Source organism: Cyprinus carpio, chromosome B3 (assembly GCF_018340385.1).
Source record: "Cyprinus carpio isolate SPL01 chromosome B3, ASM1834038v1, whole genome shotgun sequence".
Lineage (NCBI taxonomy): Eukaryota > Metazoa > Chordata > Actinopteri > Cypriniformes > Cyprinidae > Cyprinus > Cyprinus carpio.
Window position 1 is genome coordinate 36647369 of NC_056599.1, and position 19426 is coordinate 36666794.

General features: G+C 35.6%; 1 pseudogene; it reads right to left on the reverse strand.

Annotated features, from left to right (window-relative positions):
* LOC109080335 overlaps positions 1–19426 on the reverse strand; it is a 42248-nt pseudogene that overhangs the window by 13718 nt on the left and 9104 nt on the right.

Below are 19426 nucleotides of genomic sequence, written 5' to 3' on the forward strand. Positions count from 1 at the left end.
TTTTTTCTTATATTTTAATAAAAATTTGAGGACATTTTAGTAATCTATTCCTTCATTTTATTTTTTTAGGCAATGAAAATTTTAGTTAAAATGTGAGGACATTTAAAAAATCTACCCCTTCATTTTATCCACATTTTTAAAAAAAAAACACCCAAAAATTATTATTTTCTTAATAATTTTTAAATAATGAAATAATTTTTACGAATGAACGCAACATGCTCTTGTTTTAACTAAAATGAAAAAAAAAAAAGTTCAATGATTTCTTAATTCATGGACAGACATATCGGCCTGTCTTTTTGATCTGAATTTGCTCTGAATAACAAATGCATTCGCATGAGTTCAAAAATACTACATTTGCTCCAGTGAAAATGAATTTTTAACTACGTTTTTTTTTTTTTATATCCGCCTACTGCAGCCATCAAATATAGCAACTTTGTGCTTTCATACATACAAACTTGTGCTTTTATACATTCTTCTGATTACTTGTGGAAGTCTATGTCTACAGCTCCACTTAGTGGTTGAAAGCTGCCAATGCATTTGCCACAGAAGCAGTGGAAATACCCTTGGCAAAAAAAAAAAAACCTTCTGTTTGAGTACCATCTGTATTTCAAACAAACAAAATCACCAGTACACAGCTGTGTGCTTCTGCAGTTACATGGTTAGTTAATGGAAGCATATATGTCACCTCCCAATGGCACGATATGTACAAACAATTTTTACATATACATTTTTGTTTAAAACTTTCTCAAATTACCACTAAACTGTGAAATTACTTAATGATCATAACTGTTAAAAAAAAAAAAACTGCATCTTTCTGCACGGCTAAAGTGCTTGTGGTTTCAGAAACAAACGAGCACTGCAGTGTTCATTTTGACAGGCATTTTTGATTTAGTCTTAGTCTTTATCTTGAGACGAAAATGCTTAATAGTCTTAAGCACTATTCGGACGGGACTAGTTTTCTAAACTACGTTTGCGTTTCGATTCTTACTCACCTACAGAAAACAATATTTTCATGTACCAATTCGGACGGGACTAACATCTTTGTTTATTACAGAGGTGGGAGGGTCTGTTTTGTGCATCTGGGCATCACACAGATCACGCGCTCTGTATGCGTGCATTGCATATAACGTTAGTCATTGAGAGGGATCGATTACCAGAAAGTATGTGATTACACAATAAATACTAAAAACCAAATGGCTAGTATAGCAAAACCATGTTAATGTGTGGTTTCTTTAGTTTAATTTTTATTTTTTATTTTGTAGTAGGCTAAACCCATGTTTAATTTTCATAAAGGTACATCTGTAATTAAAACATTATGTAACTGAGTGCATACATGAACGTGAGTAACGTTAATCTTACCTGACGCTGATATTAACAATAGCCAGTATTTAACAGTTCACGTGATCTGGCTCTTGATTTTATTATTTTTATTTTTATTTATTATATTAATGTTGAAAAGAGCGGGAAGCAAATATTTCAAACATGCGCACGGTAAGAGCATCTACGGTACATTCACGTTGGCCAAAAACACACAGTTAACGCGTTGTGAAATAAAATACCACCGGCAATCACAGACATTCGCATTCGGATGGGATTAGTTTTCTCAGAGGATCACTGAGTTTGCTGAAAAACAGTAGGTAATTCGCTCTGGAATTATTACAGAGGTGAGAAAAACACAGACATGGCAGATTCGGATGGGATTAAAATCACCAAGTACGTCTGTGAAACACAGATTTCTCTAACGACCCCCTGTAAAACTAGTCCCGTCCAAATAGGGCTTTAGTCAATATAAGATGGAAGGCATGCATGTAATACTGACACATGTTCAGTGTTCTCCCACCTGTTTACCTTCACTTAATCCATAACTGACTGTACTTAAGTGAGATACTCTACACGATAGACATTTGGACTGCTCTGTGTGTATTTGAGCACTAAGAAATGATCGCGTGCTGTATGTGAGAACTTAAGAAATGGAGCGTGCAAGAGAGAGAGAGCACTTCTATCAGCGCAATTCCGCTTATCCCGCCTTCAGTAATTTTAAGTTAATCGACAACTAATTGTGACTCTAGGGAAAAATCTGATCACCTTATCCCTACCCTTTCGGGTGCAGAGGCCATTGTTTCAGATCGCTAGTTCGCATTTTGGTAGCCTATTCATCCACTGCGGCTGCCATACTGAGACAAGATATGCAAATGCCCCTTATCCGATTGCAATCCAATGACAGGGACGCACATTTAGAAAGAAAAGACAGTAGCCTATAGGATGTATTTTAAATGTCCGGCAGTCCTCAATATCATTATAGTCCTGTCTCATCTCGTTATCGAAGATGCGGCATAAATTTCGTCATAGTATTTATTAGGGATGCACCGAATATTCGGCCACCGAAAATTTTCGGCCGAAAATGGCCCAAATGTGCATTTTCGGTTTTCGGCCGAAAGACTTTTATCACCGAAAAAAATATGGCCGAAAATGTTGTGATGACGCAAACAGAAAACCGAACACGTGCACCTGCATAGCGCTGACCACGAGCTCCTCGCGACATTCACTTCAAACCAGTGGGTCTTAATAGAGAACATTCTCTCTCTTCTTGCCCCCTTTGAGCAGCTAACTAAAGAGGTCAGCTCCTGTGATGCATCAGTAAATAATAATAATAATAATACATTTTATTTATAAAGCACTTTACATTTTAAAGAAAATCTCAAAGTGCTACAATAAAAGCAATAAAAAAAAAAAAAAAAACAATCTAAGAATTAAGTTAAAAACTCAACTGCCAACTAAACTAACAAAATAAAACATGAAGAAAGTTTTAAACATTGAAAAATACTTTTTAAAAAGATCACGTTTTTAAGTCCTTTTTAAAAAACCATTGTCTCGTTTGTGGAGCCCTCAAGTGTTCAGGAAGAGCATTCCAGAGCCGAGGGGCCTGCGTGCGGGCACAGAAGGCGCGCTGTCCCCAATTGTACGGGACTTGAGTCTTAGGGGGACGGTCAGCGCGGGGGCGTATTTGTGGAGCGGAGGGAACGTGCTGGAAGTCTGTGGAATTAGGAGTTCTTGAAGGTAACTGGGGGCATTGCCATGGATGCACTGATGTGTGAGAAGGGAGACTTTATACTCAATCCGGGCAGAAATGGGAAGCCAATGCAAAGATCGAAGAATTGGTGTGATGTGTTCATAGTAGCGGACGTTATTCCTTTAATCGCAGCACTAAAGCATCTCCTAAGCAAAGAGTTTGAGACGGACCATGAAAACAGAAAACAAAGAAAAGTACACTCTTAAAGTCTGTCAGCACATGTTTCACAATGAGATCTATTTGGATCCTCTGCACTTAATCGCGACTGTACTTTATCCGTGTTATAAAGACCATTACTTGGATGCGGAAATAAAGCAGCGCGCAACGAGAAATGATCCCAGGCCCCTACGATGGATGCGGAGACGGAGCAGCGCCCAGCGCAGGAGAAGGAGATCAGAGCGCAGAAAAAAGACAGAGATGAGGGCATGCACCGTCATTGTCTGATATGTTCAGTGAAATCCTGCAAGAGAGTGCCTTAAATAATAATTATACGTAGGCTACTCCGTTCTTAGGCTACTATATATGTGACTATCAGATTGTAGCCATATTTCTGCTAGATATTTTTTTTAATTTGATATAAATGTTTATTTATGCCCTGGCCCTATTTAAATACACTCTTTCAAATCTTTCTCAAATGTCAGGCAGATGACAAGCTCAACCGCTCAACAGGTCAACCGCTCAACAGGTAGACATTCACTTATCTGTCTGACTGACCCATAGAAGTGATAACCCTCTTGCCTACTGGAGCAGTAATGCACTTTCTTGTAGTAGTCCTACAGAGAAAAATTTCAAATGCACTTGACCTAAATGCACTTTGTTTTATGAGAGAACATTTAATTTTAAAACCTTTCTGCAGGCCAGTAGGGCTGTACATCATTTTTCAATGTACAACGAGTAGGGACTCAAGTTAAAATTTTAGTTTGATTTTCCAACCCTTTCTGTGCATTGTTGCAATGTGCTAAGATAAATAGTTTGCATAATTTGTAATTGATTTATTCTTTGAAACTTTAATATTAATTTATGAAATTGCAATGCCTTGATTTTAGATAAAGTTAGTACACAGTCACAGCCATAAAACAAGATGGTACTAATAATCGGCATAATTTAAATCGGTGTTTCGTCAGTCCTCGGTTTTCGGCCTGTCCTTCTCGTCTTTTTATCGAAGGCCAAAGCATTTTAATTTCGTCATCCTAGTATTTATCATTAGATATTAGTTTTAGCTCGTAAACATTAGTCACAGAAAAAAATGTTCGCTGACAAATATTTTTCTTTGTCGTCTTCGTTGATGAATTTAACACTGGAGCACCGTCAGTCATAATTATCACTGTTGGACATCTGTTGTAAATTCTTGTATATTTGAGAGCTCATAAAATCTGGGACAAAAGCCCAATGAACTTTCAGATTTTCCCCAAACAGCGGTCATAATGCTCCCATAAACTTTTAGTAAAAGTGTCTGGATGACACCCAAAAAAATTTGTTCAGTTAGCATGAATCATTGCTGAAAATATAACATATTATAAATTTTATTGTTAAACTTACTTGAGTTTGTCCAGATGGTTAAGTGTTTCAGAGAGCAGCTTCACTCCTGAATCCCCTGGGTGATTGTAGCTCAGGTCCAGCTCTCTCAGGTGTGTGGGGTTTGAACTCAAAGCTGATGCCAGAGCAGCACAACCTTCCTCTGTCACCAAACAGCCAGATAACCTATAACAACAAGTGGACTTAAAATCAGAGGATTCAAGGGATTTAAAACAAACCTAGAGAAACCTTTTTTTTCTTGCTTGATGAGTAAGATATCTAGCAATTATTCTATTGATTATTATTATTAAACTAATTTTTGTAACGTTATTATAAACAATGATTTTCAGTGAGTCAAAACAACAGTGCAGAACACTTGACTTGCCTGCTCAAAATATATTATTTTCAGAAATAAATCTTTTGGAGGGCTAAATTTAGCATGTCAGTTATATTCATAAGGCCCTCTGATTGACTGTAATGAAATTAAGGTGCTGATATGTGAAGGATTATTTTCAGTTTCACTCTGTTCACATAAAGAGCATTGTAAAACTTTTCATGCTAAAGGTTTTTAACATTTCAAACATTGTAGTAATTAGCTAGCAGCAGTTTTACCTTTAAAATACTGTGTGTGTGTGTGTGTGTGTGTGTGTGTGGTGTCAAAATTAGCGCGTTAATGCAGGCGATCAATTTTTATCAGTTTAACTTGCAGAATGTTGCAGAATGGGAGATGTTTCAGATGTTTGCTCCACTTTACTTCAGCACCAGGCACAAGTCAAACGAGTGCAGAAACAGTACTGTGCTAACAGTGCGTGCTCTTTAATTGCATGCACAAAGACCCGCTGTAACTTGTATTCTTCCAAATCAAAGAACAAAATAAACTATGTGCATGCAATGTCATGGTTATTTAAGTCATGAAGTTAACAAAAAGGCGATTAAAGCAGTCTTAAAACTGTGCACGCATGTAATTCTGCCTTCAGGTATAGAGGTATAGAGTGCCCAAAAGTTGATTCAATTGGTTTAAAAATTATTTTGTGCCTGCTTCTATTAGAATTTTGAATGGTTAGGAGTAGGACAATGGCCAGTGACTTGGTACTGATTAGTAGTCATCATTTAACTCTCTGTAGTGTTTTACATCATTTTTCTTATTTATTGCTGGTATTGTTATTTATTACTGGTTTTATGGGTCAGGATGTTGTGTGATAGTGGTTGTTCCGTTGTGCATTGTGACTTTTGATATACTGTCTGCATGCTTTGCCCCCTTGTTTAGTATGCTTAGTATGTTTCATGTGTGATTTATGTGCTTTGTTTATTTATATGTGTATATGCAGCATACACTAAGCCCAAGAAACATTTTCCCTAAGGGGACAATAAAGTATATCGTATCATAATATATTTTATATGATTCACATTTAAGAACGTGTCTCTGAAATGGTTTTCAAAACTGGTGTGGAGCAGCCCAGCACTGTCTCACTCATCTAACAAACCTGATTCAACTCGTCAGCTCATTAATAGAGACTTATGAAGACCTGAAGTGGGTCAGAAAACGTAAAAAGAGAAAATATGATGCGTGTCAGATTCACGTCACGTTCAGCAGAAGCAGCTCTTAAAGAAATAGCAGCCAAAACAACCTAATAACCAGCTGCTGTGATGGTTATTAATCAAAGAACAAAGAGAGAAAAAATAACTTTTATAGCTTTAAGGATTCATCTATATTTAAATTAGAATTTAATGTTTGATAACTTCAATTTCTGCATATTTATGCTGAATGGCATAGTTAAATTGTCTTGGTATTTTCTTCATTTTATTTAATTTTTGCTGCTGTTCTTGAGTTTTTAGTAGCTTGTTTTGTGATGTACAAGTTGAACTGTTTATCTGAATACATCATTATTGAGATTCATACAGTATGCTGACTGTTTATGTCTGTTTCTGTGTTGTAGGAAAAAGTGAATGAGACTGTAGATTGTGATTTGGGACACGGCCTCTGATTGCTTATAATTGACAACATATTGCAGTAGGCTACCTTCTTAAAAATAAAAATATTACCCAGAATGTATTGTTGTCAGCGGTTTTAATGGAAAAGTTAGAATTTTGCCATTTTTAACAGCAAAGTTTTACATTGTTGGCTATTTCATCAAAAACAACAAATGTTACCCAGAATGCCTTGTTTTCAAAGGTATATTACTGTTTTATAGAAAAATTGCAGCAATATTAATGATACCAGATAAACATTAATGTTCTTTATTAAAATAATATTAAGAAAATGTCAGAGGTCAAATCCTGACTGTGGACAAGAGGTGGAGTTGGGGATGGAGGAGGGTAATTAGCTCATGATCAGCACAATGAAAACAGCTAGAAGATACTGAACAGGTAACTTAAATTGGAATGATGTGATAGGCATCGTATAGGTAGACATGAATCAGCTGAGCATTAGCTGATGCGAGGTTGACTAAAGGCTGGAACACACTAGATGACTTTTAAATTCAGAACAGATTTTTTAAAACACTAGGCATAATACACTTACTGACTTTGAAAATAGTGACAGGAAAACTGGCTACCATACACTAGATGATTGAATAACATACACTAGCAGACTTTAAAGTCATTCCGATCACAACAAACTCACGCAGAAACATATGCAATTGCTAGGAGACACATAACAAATAAAAACAAAATGTGTTCTAAAATTGGCTGAAAATATGTAACGTTTGAAATCCTTCCACGGGGTGAATCAGAGTCTGAAGCAAAAAAAAAAAAAATATCAGTCTGTGATCAGCATACAATATGTGATTTTTTTATGTAATCTATAAACTCAAATCATCTTCTCCAGACTGTAAATCAGCAGGAAAATCAGGGGAAAAAATTGTGTAGTGTATTTCAGGCTTAACAAGACCTGACTGAATTGACGCTACACTAGATTTAAGTTGTAATACTTTAATACTGTTTTCTAGTCAGTTTTGCAAAAAATAAAAAATAAAAATAATAATAAAATAAAATAAATAAAAATAAACACATAAATATAAAAATCTGCTTATTAACAACAATTCAGACAAACATCAGCAACCTAATCTTCCTCCCCACTCTGCATATTTTGCACTTCTCGCTTAGTTAACACACCAGATTCAGACAACCAACTTGTTAGAAGAGAGCTATGTGGATGAACTGTGTTCTGATCGACATGCTCCCTACACAGTGTTTGTTGCTCCCTACTCCCTGACCAGGGGAAATCCATTGCAGTTTACTTCACTTCGGAACATTCATTCATGCATTTGTGCTGCGCAGTGTCTTCACAAACAGACAAAACTTACTAGAGAAGCGTGAAATAATATACATTTGTAAATAAATCCCATTTAAATTTACACCTCCCACACTTTAACGCCCTTAGTATGGAACATGTACGCTTGCTTCGAACTGGAATCATGGCAGAATATCCAGTGATGTCCACTTCGCAAAGCACTTATATGACTTACGGTCGAATAGAACAAACGCTGGACGTGATAAGATATACATATGAAATGTGCAGTGTGGGGAGGGCTCAAGGACTGTAATTGGGAACCGCTTATGTAGCCTATTGTAGTAACTTAATGTTATCTCTGGTATTCTGCTCTGTGAGTGTATGTGTGTTCAGGGGGCGTGGCATTGGACGGCGATTGCAGGGAGAGTGGGACGTTCGCTTTCAGTGTTATCAGGCTAAAGTTAGCATTATCCGAGATCTCCTACTGCATCTTTAATGACCTTTAAGCACCTTAATGACTAGCAGGACCACACGGAGATGCCTAGACCACTATACCAGACACCTTTACCTGAATGTATATAAATACATCCGGATCCTTTCAGAATTATTAAACACAGCAAAACACAGATTAAAATAAACAAATAAAAACATTCTGAATATGACAAGTGAACAGTTCTTCTGTCAGAGTGAGTGTTGATGCCCCATGTATATAAACACCACTGACCATAGCAAACTCCTAAAAAGCATGCTTCTTCAGCGAGTGTCCATTTTAAAACACTTGCCAGACATGTGAACATAATGAAATGTGCTCATGCAAAAGCTATCAGAGAGCGCACATACATACACAATAATACCAGACTAGCATGTCTCTAATAAGGTCATCTAATGTCATCTAATAATGACTTGATGCTGACTGAACTATATATCCAGAGGCAGAACAAACAGTCTAGTTACAGACAGCTTAACACGGTGGTTGAATGTAACAGAAAAAAATTCCTCCCTTTAACACTTTGGTGGTGCGTCCCCTTACCGGCCTAATGAAGAAACCTCCCCTGCTTAACATTAGTTAAATAATCACTTAACAAAAACTGACAATTAAAAATATTTGTTTATTAATCTTGGTTAATTTCTAAGTCAATGTTTAATAAACAAAAGTTGTAACTGTATTATTGGACCTAATAACTAATAAAGTTAAGTTGTATATATATTTTTTTTACCTAACATTAACATAACTTATTTTGTTACAAGAAAAAAAACAAACAGTTATTATACCTCGTATAGTATAGCAATACTTTTTTGCAACTTATGGTAATATTGTGAAAATGTGATATAGCTAAGTAATGCAGCTAAGATAGACTGTGCAGTTTTCACATTACACTGCCATTGATGTTTTTATGTACAAACCCGATTCCAAAAAAGTTGGGACACTATACAAATTGTGAATAAAAACAGAATGCAATAATGTGGAAGTTTCAAATGTCAATATTTTATTCAGAATACAACATAGATGACATATCAAATGTTAAAACTGAGACAATATATTCTTTTAAGGGAAAAATAAGTTGATTTAAAATTTCATGGCATCAACACATCTCAAAAAAGTTGGGACAAGGCCAAGTTTACCACGGTGTGGCATCCCCTTTTCTTTTTATAACAGCCCCTAAGGAGACAAGTTTCTTTTTAGTTGCCATCAACAGTCTGCAAACGTCTGGGGACTAAGGAGACAAGGTCTGCTCAAGTTTAGGAATATGAATGTTGTCCCATTCTTGTCTAATACAGGCTTCTAGTTGCTGAAATGTCTTAGGTCTTCTTTGTTGCATCTTCCTCTTTGTGATGCACAGAACAGTTTTTTCCCTTTGCCACAGTGTTTTTGGCCCAGAGAAAATGCCTATGGGTGACCTATAGAGTTTTAAAGACAATGCTGGATTTCCATTTCTGCAGGCTGGAAAACATGCCGATCTGTTTGCTATAGCAACAGATACTATTCATCTGATTATCCGGATCTTATTTCTAGGTAGTGCTAATGATGTGGTTATTTTAACAGTGTCGTTCGTTCGGTTGAACGACATTGTTAAAACATGAACTGTGCTTTAGAGAGCAGGTATCCGAGAGCCATTGTGACTAGCATTACTGGCCACAGTACTAAGGAGAGCTCACCACATCAGCGGTGTCAGTGAGAAATAGTGTGACAGTCACATGCGGTAAATAGTGCAGCGCGTGAAGGAGAGATGCGAGGTATGAACACTGTTCAAAGTCTCTATTAATTTGTGCTTGTTATCTGATGTGTATATATTTTAAAAGCATTGAATCACTATAGAAATCGCGATTCATTCGATTCTTAGTGTTTTAAATCGATTACTGTCCGAAATCAGCGATTCACGATTCAAAAATCCATGTTTCAAGATTGATGCATTGCATCGTCAGGGTTTGTAATAGATTGCTTTGAGAAAATTAGTGAATCATTACACCCCTACTTCATAGTATACTTTGCATTTAGGCCCTTAAATAAATTAGGCTATAAACAAACACGCAACAGGGCAGCCTTATATTAGTGAGGGTGGAACTGTGCATAACAACTGTGTGCTTGTATGCTGTTATTTTACACAGACCCTTAAGTACCTCAGTATGTTGAGTTGACAGTTTGGACTTTTCAGTCCAGCACAGAGTAGCTTCACTCCTGAATCTTGTAGGTCATTGTGACTCAGGTCCAGCTCTCTCAGGGAGTTTGATGATTGTAGAGCTGAAGACACAATTTCACATTGTGGATATGTAAGATTACAGTCTGCCAATCTGAAAAAAAGAGAGAGGACTTTGGTTATAATGTCTGGACTGGCAAAGACTGAGCTTCTCTGTCTTCCTTCCACTCAGACTCTACAGCATAATTTCACCATCCAGCTAGGTTCATCAACAATTACCTCATCAGTTTTAGGTAAGAATTTTTCACATAATCTATGATGACCAGCTGACCTTCAAAGAACAGATTTGCATTGCACAACATCAGAAATATCAGGCCCTTCTTAATGTGCTGCACAACTTTTTGTCCAGGCCCTTGTCATTTCTAGGCTGGACTACTGCAATGCTCTTCTGGCTAGACTTTTATTATGAGCAATCAAACCTTTACAAATGATTCAAAGTGCAGCAGTACAACTGTTCTTCTACATGCACACAAGGGCCCACATTAATCTCCCTTTAATGTTCCATAAGCATCTAGTTCTCTAAATCAGGGGGTTTTAAACTTCAACTCTTTAGTAGAGACTGCAAGGCCTGAATTGGGTGTCTAACAAACATCCCAATTTGATTTAAGGCTAAACAGTAAAAGAAAAAGTTTAAGTAAAAAGTTAACAGGAAAACATATTAAGACTTAAAATATTTAGAAACCTTGAAACATATCTTACATAAATATAATTGTTTTAACAAATTCAGGATTAAGTTTGAGGATGGTTCTCCAAGCATTTTTCTGTGTAACTTAAAATACTTTTTCATTTTGTAATTCAGAATTTATGTATACAGTGCAACTGCAAAGTCTGTGAGGAAAACATAAATGATACATCTGTTTATGGCCTTATGAATGACAACATTTTCTACATTTGTTCACTACTTTTTATCCACAATCCTTTCTAATTTTGAGTGTTCAACTGATGACCACATGCTGAAGCATTATTTCCTATAATCCTATGTGGAGAGGACAGACGAGCTGGAAGGGATGGCCGGGGGTGAGCGAGTTTGAAATGAGAGATGGAGTTTACATGTTTCTTATTTCTGCTAGAATGTTTATTTCATGCATTATTAATATTATTATATATTATATAGGCATCGACTCAAAGTTTTATTAATTTACTTAATTTAGGCAGCATTGTTAATTTACAAGAGATGATAAAGATGATGATATTTTGCTGGAAGATTATTATTTATTATTATTTTCAATCGATTTTTAAATCATTAATCCTCTGGGGCCGACTAACGCTAATATGCGTTTTGACGCATTTTCTCCTGATAACCCCGAAAAGAACTTAAATTACACTTTCAGTTTTGATTGTACAGATAAGAGCAATACATCAATCGAATCTGTAAGGGGTCTAATTTTATTTGTATACACACATAATAACAACAAAACCTTGTGCATTTATAAAATAAAGAAAACAAACAGGGTACGCTGTCTGCAGCCTTGGTCTGCGGTGATCAACACAAATACTCAGAGACATGAGAGAGATATCTATAGAAAGCTTGACATGTCTACTTTTAAACTAAGCAAGTCTTATTGAAAACAATATTCTGTGATAACGTAATCCATATGAAACCAATGCGATGTCCAGTCTTTCACGTCTCCCTTCATTATATCTAATCCACATGAAGCTCACAGCGGGTAAACGCCCCAAACAAAGCAGCGAGTTTTTTACATTTTACTTTGCACTTCGCGCTGAGAGAAATGAGACTGAATTCACCGCAGAAAAGACTCGCTGTGACAAATAAGAAAGAATTCACCTCAAGAAGCTTTGGATTACCTTTGTATTATTGATGCAGCAGCTTGATCAAGCAGAGATCCTAAACATGAGTAAGTCTTTTTTTTTATCATCCAACTTGTATTAGTTTTCACATAACCTGTACACATTTTACTAGTTAGACTTTTTTCAAACTATAATTCCTGACTAAATGTATAATCAAGTGAAACATTATAAAGTTTCATTCACAGTATCTAAATGTCTCACCATGGCAGGATGGGTTTTTTTTTCTTTCTTTTTTTATGTTATATAACATAAACAGCAATACGATATAAAAAAAAATATTGTTGCTAGCCTAATGTCATTAAGAATAGTTAGACAAAACTTTACTGAGATAGGCTATTCTCTGTTCATGAATATAGCCACATATGTTTATAACTATATATATTGTAAAGGCCTACATACAAAGCATGCTTGTGTTTATGAATGTAACTAAGCTTCTGTTCATAAATATCTACTCTGGTGTAAGTATTTTAAATGTGTTATACCTGGGATCCTCTGAGGTGTAAATGTATCAAGTAAGCTGGAAATATCACTGATAACATGTGTGCTATGTGGTAATTGTGTTCTTTTTTTCTATAAATTAGTACTAGTATCAATGACCATCACAATAATGTTAATAATGTAGTTTAAAAAATTTGATTTTGTCCTCAGAGTCTTTCTTGTAACTCTTCTCTCTCAGTCACACACCAGGCTGAAAGGCTCATTATGGAGCTCATTATGCGGGCCTTTGTCTTCTCAGGTGTGAATCACAGCATTATGCATGATAGTTGACGCCTTCTCGCATATACCTTACCTACACAAAAAGTGTCTTAAAAAATTTAAATCAATATGTTGTTTTCTGTGAGCGAGTAATCAAGATGATTTTCACATAATTTTGAAGCAAAAACTCTAGGCTTCAAAATCTGTTCTCAAAAGTCTTGTGAACAAATGTTCTCTAGGTGTTTTATTGCCTTATTTCAGTGACTTCAAAATTTTAGTTTTTCACTAACCACGCATAAACGTTGTTTTCTCAAAAACACAATCATGTACATACATGCTGCTCACATATTATTGTAGCCCAGTTTGTGCTGATTACAGTGTTAATAAACTTTAGCCATTTATGTGTTTATAAGCAACTGAAAAAAACACAAATATCAGGGCATATCAAAACTTCTCTAGGCCCCCGAAACACCCTCAGGCCCCAGAGGGTTAATCACCTGTAGTTAGTGTATTCATCCTAATGTAAAATTACCAATCACCTGAGGCCGCTCTATGACCGTCACCTTAACTGAGTGTGCATCTTGGGAGAGTTTCAAAGCATTAAAAATAATAAATACATAAACTTTGTGTTATATGTGCGTGTGTGTGTGATACATGGTTATTTTTGTCAGTATTTTAATAGTATTTAATGATTATGAACAAAAACATTTTAAAATTAATTAAGCCTTATATATACCATCGATGAAACCACAAAGTTGTGGCGGAGGTACTGTATGTATAATTATAAAGTGAGTGTGAATGTTGTTATTAATATTATTTTCTAAAATAAGTTTAATTTAATATAAAAGTGCATATGTGTGGCGAAGATGTTTTTGAGACAGCTTCAGCTCTCTGACATGCAATGTATATATCAGCGTCCAAAATTGTCTCAGTAATAGCAGGGATTGTAAAGGGCAAGTCCCCAAATGCCCAGCTGCTCCCTGGACTCCCTGTGTGCACTTGGATGTTTGGATGTCAGCAAATTTTCACAATCTCAATGAAAAGAAAGCCAAAATGATACTTTTCCCTCAATAAATTCCTAATTTGCTGTTTATTAATAGTTAGTAAGGTAGTTGCCTAGGATTAGGGATGTAGAATAAAGTCATGTAAAAATAAGGCATTAATATGTGTTTAATTAGTACCAATAAATGGCTAATATTCTAGTAATATGCATGCTAACAAGCAACTAGTTAAGAGACCCTAAAATAAAGTGTTACCAAAAATACATACAAATTTTGTTGAAATACCCGTCTTGGTAAGTATCCTTGAAAAACTGTTGGGTATGTCTTAAGTGAACATAAACACTTGAGTAAGAAATTGGATGTGTATCATTTGATGTATTGTCTCTTAAAGTGACAGCACCTAATTTGCTTGGTACTGTCGGTGTCCTTAATGTTAATCCAGGAAAACAAAAGAGAGAATATCACTCACTGCTCTTGACTGAATTACTTTTGTAGTTTTAACAAGAATTAATTTATATTTAATACATATGGTCAAGACTATGCAATGCAATTTTACATTTGATAATTTGGTTTCTGTACCTGAACACATTAAAACTTGAAAATCTTAAACACCATTTAATTTGTATATTTGTTCTATTTTGTATCTTTGTTTGCAAACCTCAACTTCAAATGTTTATTATTAACATACTGAATCAATGTGAAATCAAACCTCAGTATGTTGAGTTGACAGTTCAGACTCTTCAGTCCAACACAGATCAGCTTCACTCCTGAAACCATCAGGTAATTGTTACTCAGGTCCAGGTCTCTCAGGGGGGAGTTTGAAGATTGTAGAGCTGAAGCCACAATTTCACAGTGCTGATCAGAGAGATTACAGCTTGCCAATCTGAAAAAAAAGATAAAGGACTTTGGTTATAATGTCTGGACTGGCAAAGACTGAGCTTCTCTGTCTTCCCTGCCACTCCGACTCTACAGCATCATTTCACCATCCAGCTAGGTTCATCAACAATTACCCCATCAATTTTTGGTAATAATTTTTCGCATAATCTTTGATGACCAGCTGACCTTCAAAGAACACATTAAAAAAATGCTTGATCATGCAGATTTGCATTGCACAACATCAGAAAGATCAGGCCCTTCCTAATGTGCTGCACCACTTCTTGTCCAGGCCCTTGTCATTTCTAGGCTGAACTACTGCAATGCTCTTCTGGCTAGACTTTTATTATGAGCAATCAAACCTTTACAAATGATTCAGAATGCAGCAACACAACTGTTCTTCTACATGCACATAAGGGCCCAAGTCGCACCTCTCTTCATCTCCCTTTAATGTGTCTCTAAATCAGAGGGTTTTAAATTTCAACTCTTCATCTCTTTAGTAGACACTGCAAGGCCTGAATTGGGTGTCTAACAAACATCCCAATATGATTTAATGCTAAACAGTTAAAGAAAAAGTTTAAGTAAAAAGTTAAAAAGAAGGAAAACATATTAAGACTTAAAATGTTTTGAAACCTTGAAACATATCTTACATAAATATAATTGTTTTAACAAGTTCAGGATTAAATTTGAAGATGGTTCTCCAAGCATTTTTCAGTGTAAATTAAAAATACTTTTTCATTTTATGATTCAGTATTTATGTATACAGTGCAATTGCAAAGGCTGTGAGGAAAAAATAAATGATATATCTGTTTAGAGCTTTATGAATGACAACACTCTCTACATTTGTTCACTACCTTTTATCCACAATCCTTTCTGATTTTGAGTGTTCAACTGATGTACACTCGCTGAAGCATTATTTCCTATAATCCTATGTGGAGAGGACAGATGAGCTGGAAGGGATGGCCGGGGGCGAGCGAGTTTGAAATGAGAGATGGAGTTTACATGTTTCTTATTTCTGCTTGAATGTTTACTTCATGCATTATTAATATTATTATATATTATATAGGCAGTGACTCAAAGTTTTACTAATTTACTGAGCCAGCACTGTTAACTTACAAGAGATGATAAAGATGATGATATTTTGCTGGAAGATTAAAAAAAAATCATGAATCACCTGTAGGTAGTGTATTCATCCTAATGTAAAATTACCAGTCACCTGAGGCCGTTAAAAATAAAGTGCTCAATAAAGTGCTCTATGACCGTCACCTTAACTGAGTGTGCATCTTGGGAGAGTTTCAAAACATTAAAAATATTAAATACATAAACTTTGTGTTATATGTGTGTGTGATATATGGTTATTTTTTGTCAGTATTTTAATAGTATTTAATGATTATGAACAAAAATATTTTAAAATAAATTAAGCCTTATATATACCATCGATGAAACCACAATGTTGTGGCGGAGGTACTGTATGTATAATTATAATATAAAGTGAGTGTGAATGTTGTTATTAATATTATTTTCTAAAATAAGTTTCATAAAATATAAAAGTGCAAATGTGTGGCGAAGATGTTTTTGAGACAGCTCCAGCTCTCTGACATGCAATGTATATATCAGCATATATCAGAAATTGTCTCAGTAATAGCAGGGATTGTAAAGGGCAAGTCCCCAAACGCCCAGCTGCTCCCTGGACTCCCTGTGTGCACTTGGATGTTTGGATGTCAGCAAATATTCGCAATCTCAATGAAAAGAAAGCCAAAATGATACTTTTCCCTCAATAAATTCCTAATTTGTTGCTTATTAATAGTTAGTAAGGTAGTTGTTAAGTTGTTAAGTATTGACTAGGATTAGGGAAAAAATAAGGTCATGTAAAAATAAGGCATTAATATGTGCTTAATTAGTACTAATAAATAGCTAATATTCTAGTAATATGAATGCTAACAACTACTTAAGAGACCCTAAAATAAAGTGTTACCAAAAATACATACAAATTATGTTGAAATACCATCTTGGTGAGTATCCTTGAAAAACTATTGGGTATGTCTTAAGTGAACATAAACACTTGAGTAAGAAATTGGATGTGTATTATTTGATGTATTGTCTCTTAAAGTGACAGCGCCTAATTTGCTTGCTACTGTCGGTGTCCTTAATGTTAATCCAGGAAAACAAAAGAGAGAAAATCACCCACTGCTCTTGACTGAATTACTTTTGTAGTTTTAACAAGAATTAATATATATTTAATTTATATGGTCAAGACTATGCAATGCAATTTTACATTTGATAATTCGGTTTCTGTACCTGAACACCTTCAAACTTGAAAAGTTTAAACATTGTTTAATTTGTATCTTTGTTCTATTTTGTATCTTTAATCGCAAACCCCAGCTTCATGTGTTTATTATTAACATACTGAATCAATGTGAAAGTCAAACCTCAGTATGTTCAGTTGACAGTTCGGACTCTTCAGTCCAACACAGATCAGCTTCACTCCTGAAACCATCAGGTTATTGTTACTCAGGTCCAGCTCTCTCAGGGGGGATTTTGAAGATTGTAGAGCTGAAGCCACAATTTCACAGTGCTGATCAGAGAGATTACAGCTTGCCAATCTGAAAAGAAAGAGAGGGCTTTGGATATAAGACATGCTGGTGTGCTGGTTTCCCAAACTTCATTCACCAGAAAGATCATGCTGATTGATCATTTAAAATAAAGACATTACTTCATATTTTATGGTTTATATGTTTTAAATTGATTACTTCATATTTTATGAACAGTATTTGTATTATGCTTTAACATATTTTCTTGTTGTATGTACATGTCTTGTTAGCTAAATATTGTGGTTATTATTATTATTTATTATAGTTCTTTAATAACTAGAAACGTCCAGGTAGTTGTGTTGTGACAGATTGGAGCTAAACTCAGCAGGACACTGGAAATCCAGGAAAAGGATTCCATATCCCTGGTCTTAGGAAGCGACAGCTATTTTTTCAATGAATCTGACACTTTTCAGTTATCCTTTATGAAAAGACTTGCATTTAAGTGTGCTGACAATTGTGTCATTAAGGAAGAACAGCTATAGTGCTTATACTAGATTATTTTGTGTCTTGGCATGATAGGTGTCCTTCCTAAATTAAATGTTTTAAAAATCAAGTATATGAAAATTGACTTTAAGAAATTCACATTCCCAAGTGTATAATTGTTAAGGAAATAAGGAATTGGGAAGGAAATAAATTATGTGGACAGCTATAACTAATCTATGGACCATTAATAATAAACCTTTACATTTTGAATTAAACATATTTTAAGAGACAGGTGGATCGATCCTGAAGTATTGATAAGTTTTGATATTGCTGGTGTATTCAAAGGAATTGACCCTCACATAAAAATAATGAAATCTCTAGGCATGTAGGGGGCAGCTGTGGCCTAATGGTTAGAGAGTGGGACTTGTAACCAGAAGGTTGCAGGTCCGAGTCTCGGTGCTGGCAGGAGTTGTAGGTGGGAGGGAGTGATTGAACAGCGCTCTCTTCCACCCTCAATACCCATGGCTGAAGTGCCCTTGAAGGCATTGAACCCCCAGTTGCTCCCCGGGGCGCTGGATATATAGCTTCCCACTGCAGAGAGTGTTCACTCCTGACACTTCACTCAGTGCTTCAAACAGAGCTGTGTTTTACAAAAGCATCTTTACTTTTACTTCAAACTACTGCCATCTATGCAGTCAGCTTAGTCTGATGATATTTTTGGGAAATACAGCTCAAAAGAATGCTTATTATTTAATAGAGAAACAATCTGGAGTAATCACACAATATACAAATGGAAGACATACAGTCAGTTCCAGAAGTATTTAGACACTGCCTGAGTTTTTGTGCTTTTGCCTTTATACACCACCACAATGGATTTGAAATAAAACAATCAAGATGTGATTGAAGTGCAGACTTTTTATCAAAGTACCTCCATTTTCAGGGGCTCAATAGTATTTGGACAAAGTGACATTATTGTAAATATAAGCATAATTTTAATACTTGGATGAAAATCCTTTGCAGTCAATGACTGCCTGTAGTCTGGAGCCCATGGACATCACCAAATTCTGAGTTTCCTATCTGGAGATGCTTTGCCAGGTCTTCACTGCAGCCATCTTGAGCTGCTGCTTGTTTGTGGTTCTTTCTGCTTTCAGTCTTGTCTTCAGTAACTGGAAAGCATGCTCTAATGGATTGAGATCAGGCGACTGACTTAGCCATTGAAGAATATAAAATTTATTTGCCTTCAAAAATTATTATAGCCTTAAAGACGTCAGAATTCATCCTGCTACTTCTGTCAGGAGTTATATCATCAATAAACACCAGTGAGCATGTTCCATTGGCAGTCATACATGCCCATGCCTAAACACTACTGCCACCATGTTTGACACTTGATGTGGTGTGATTTGGATCGTGAGCCGTTCTTTTCTTCCACCATACTTTTCTCTTCCCATCAGTTTGGTACAAGTTAATCTTTGTTTCATCAGTCCTAGAATCATTTTACAGAACATGGGAGGTTTTTTTAG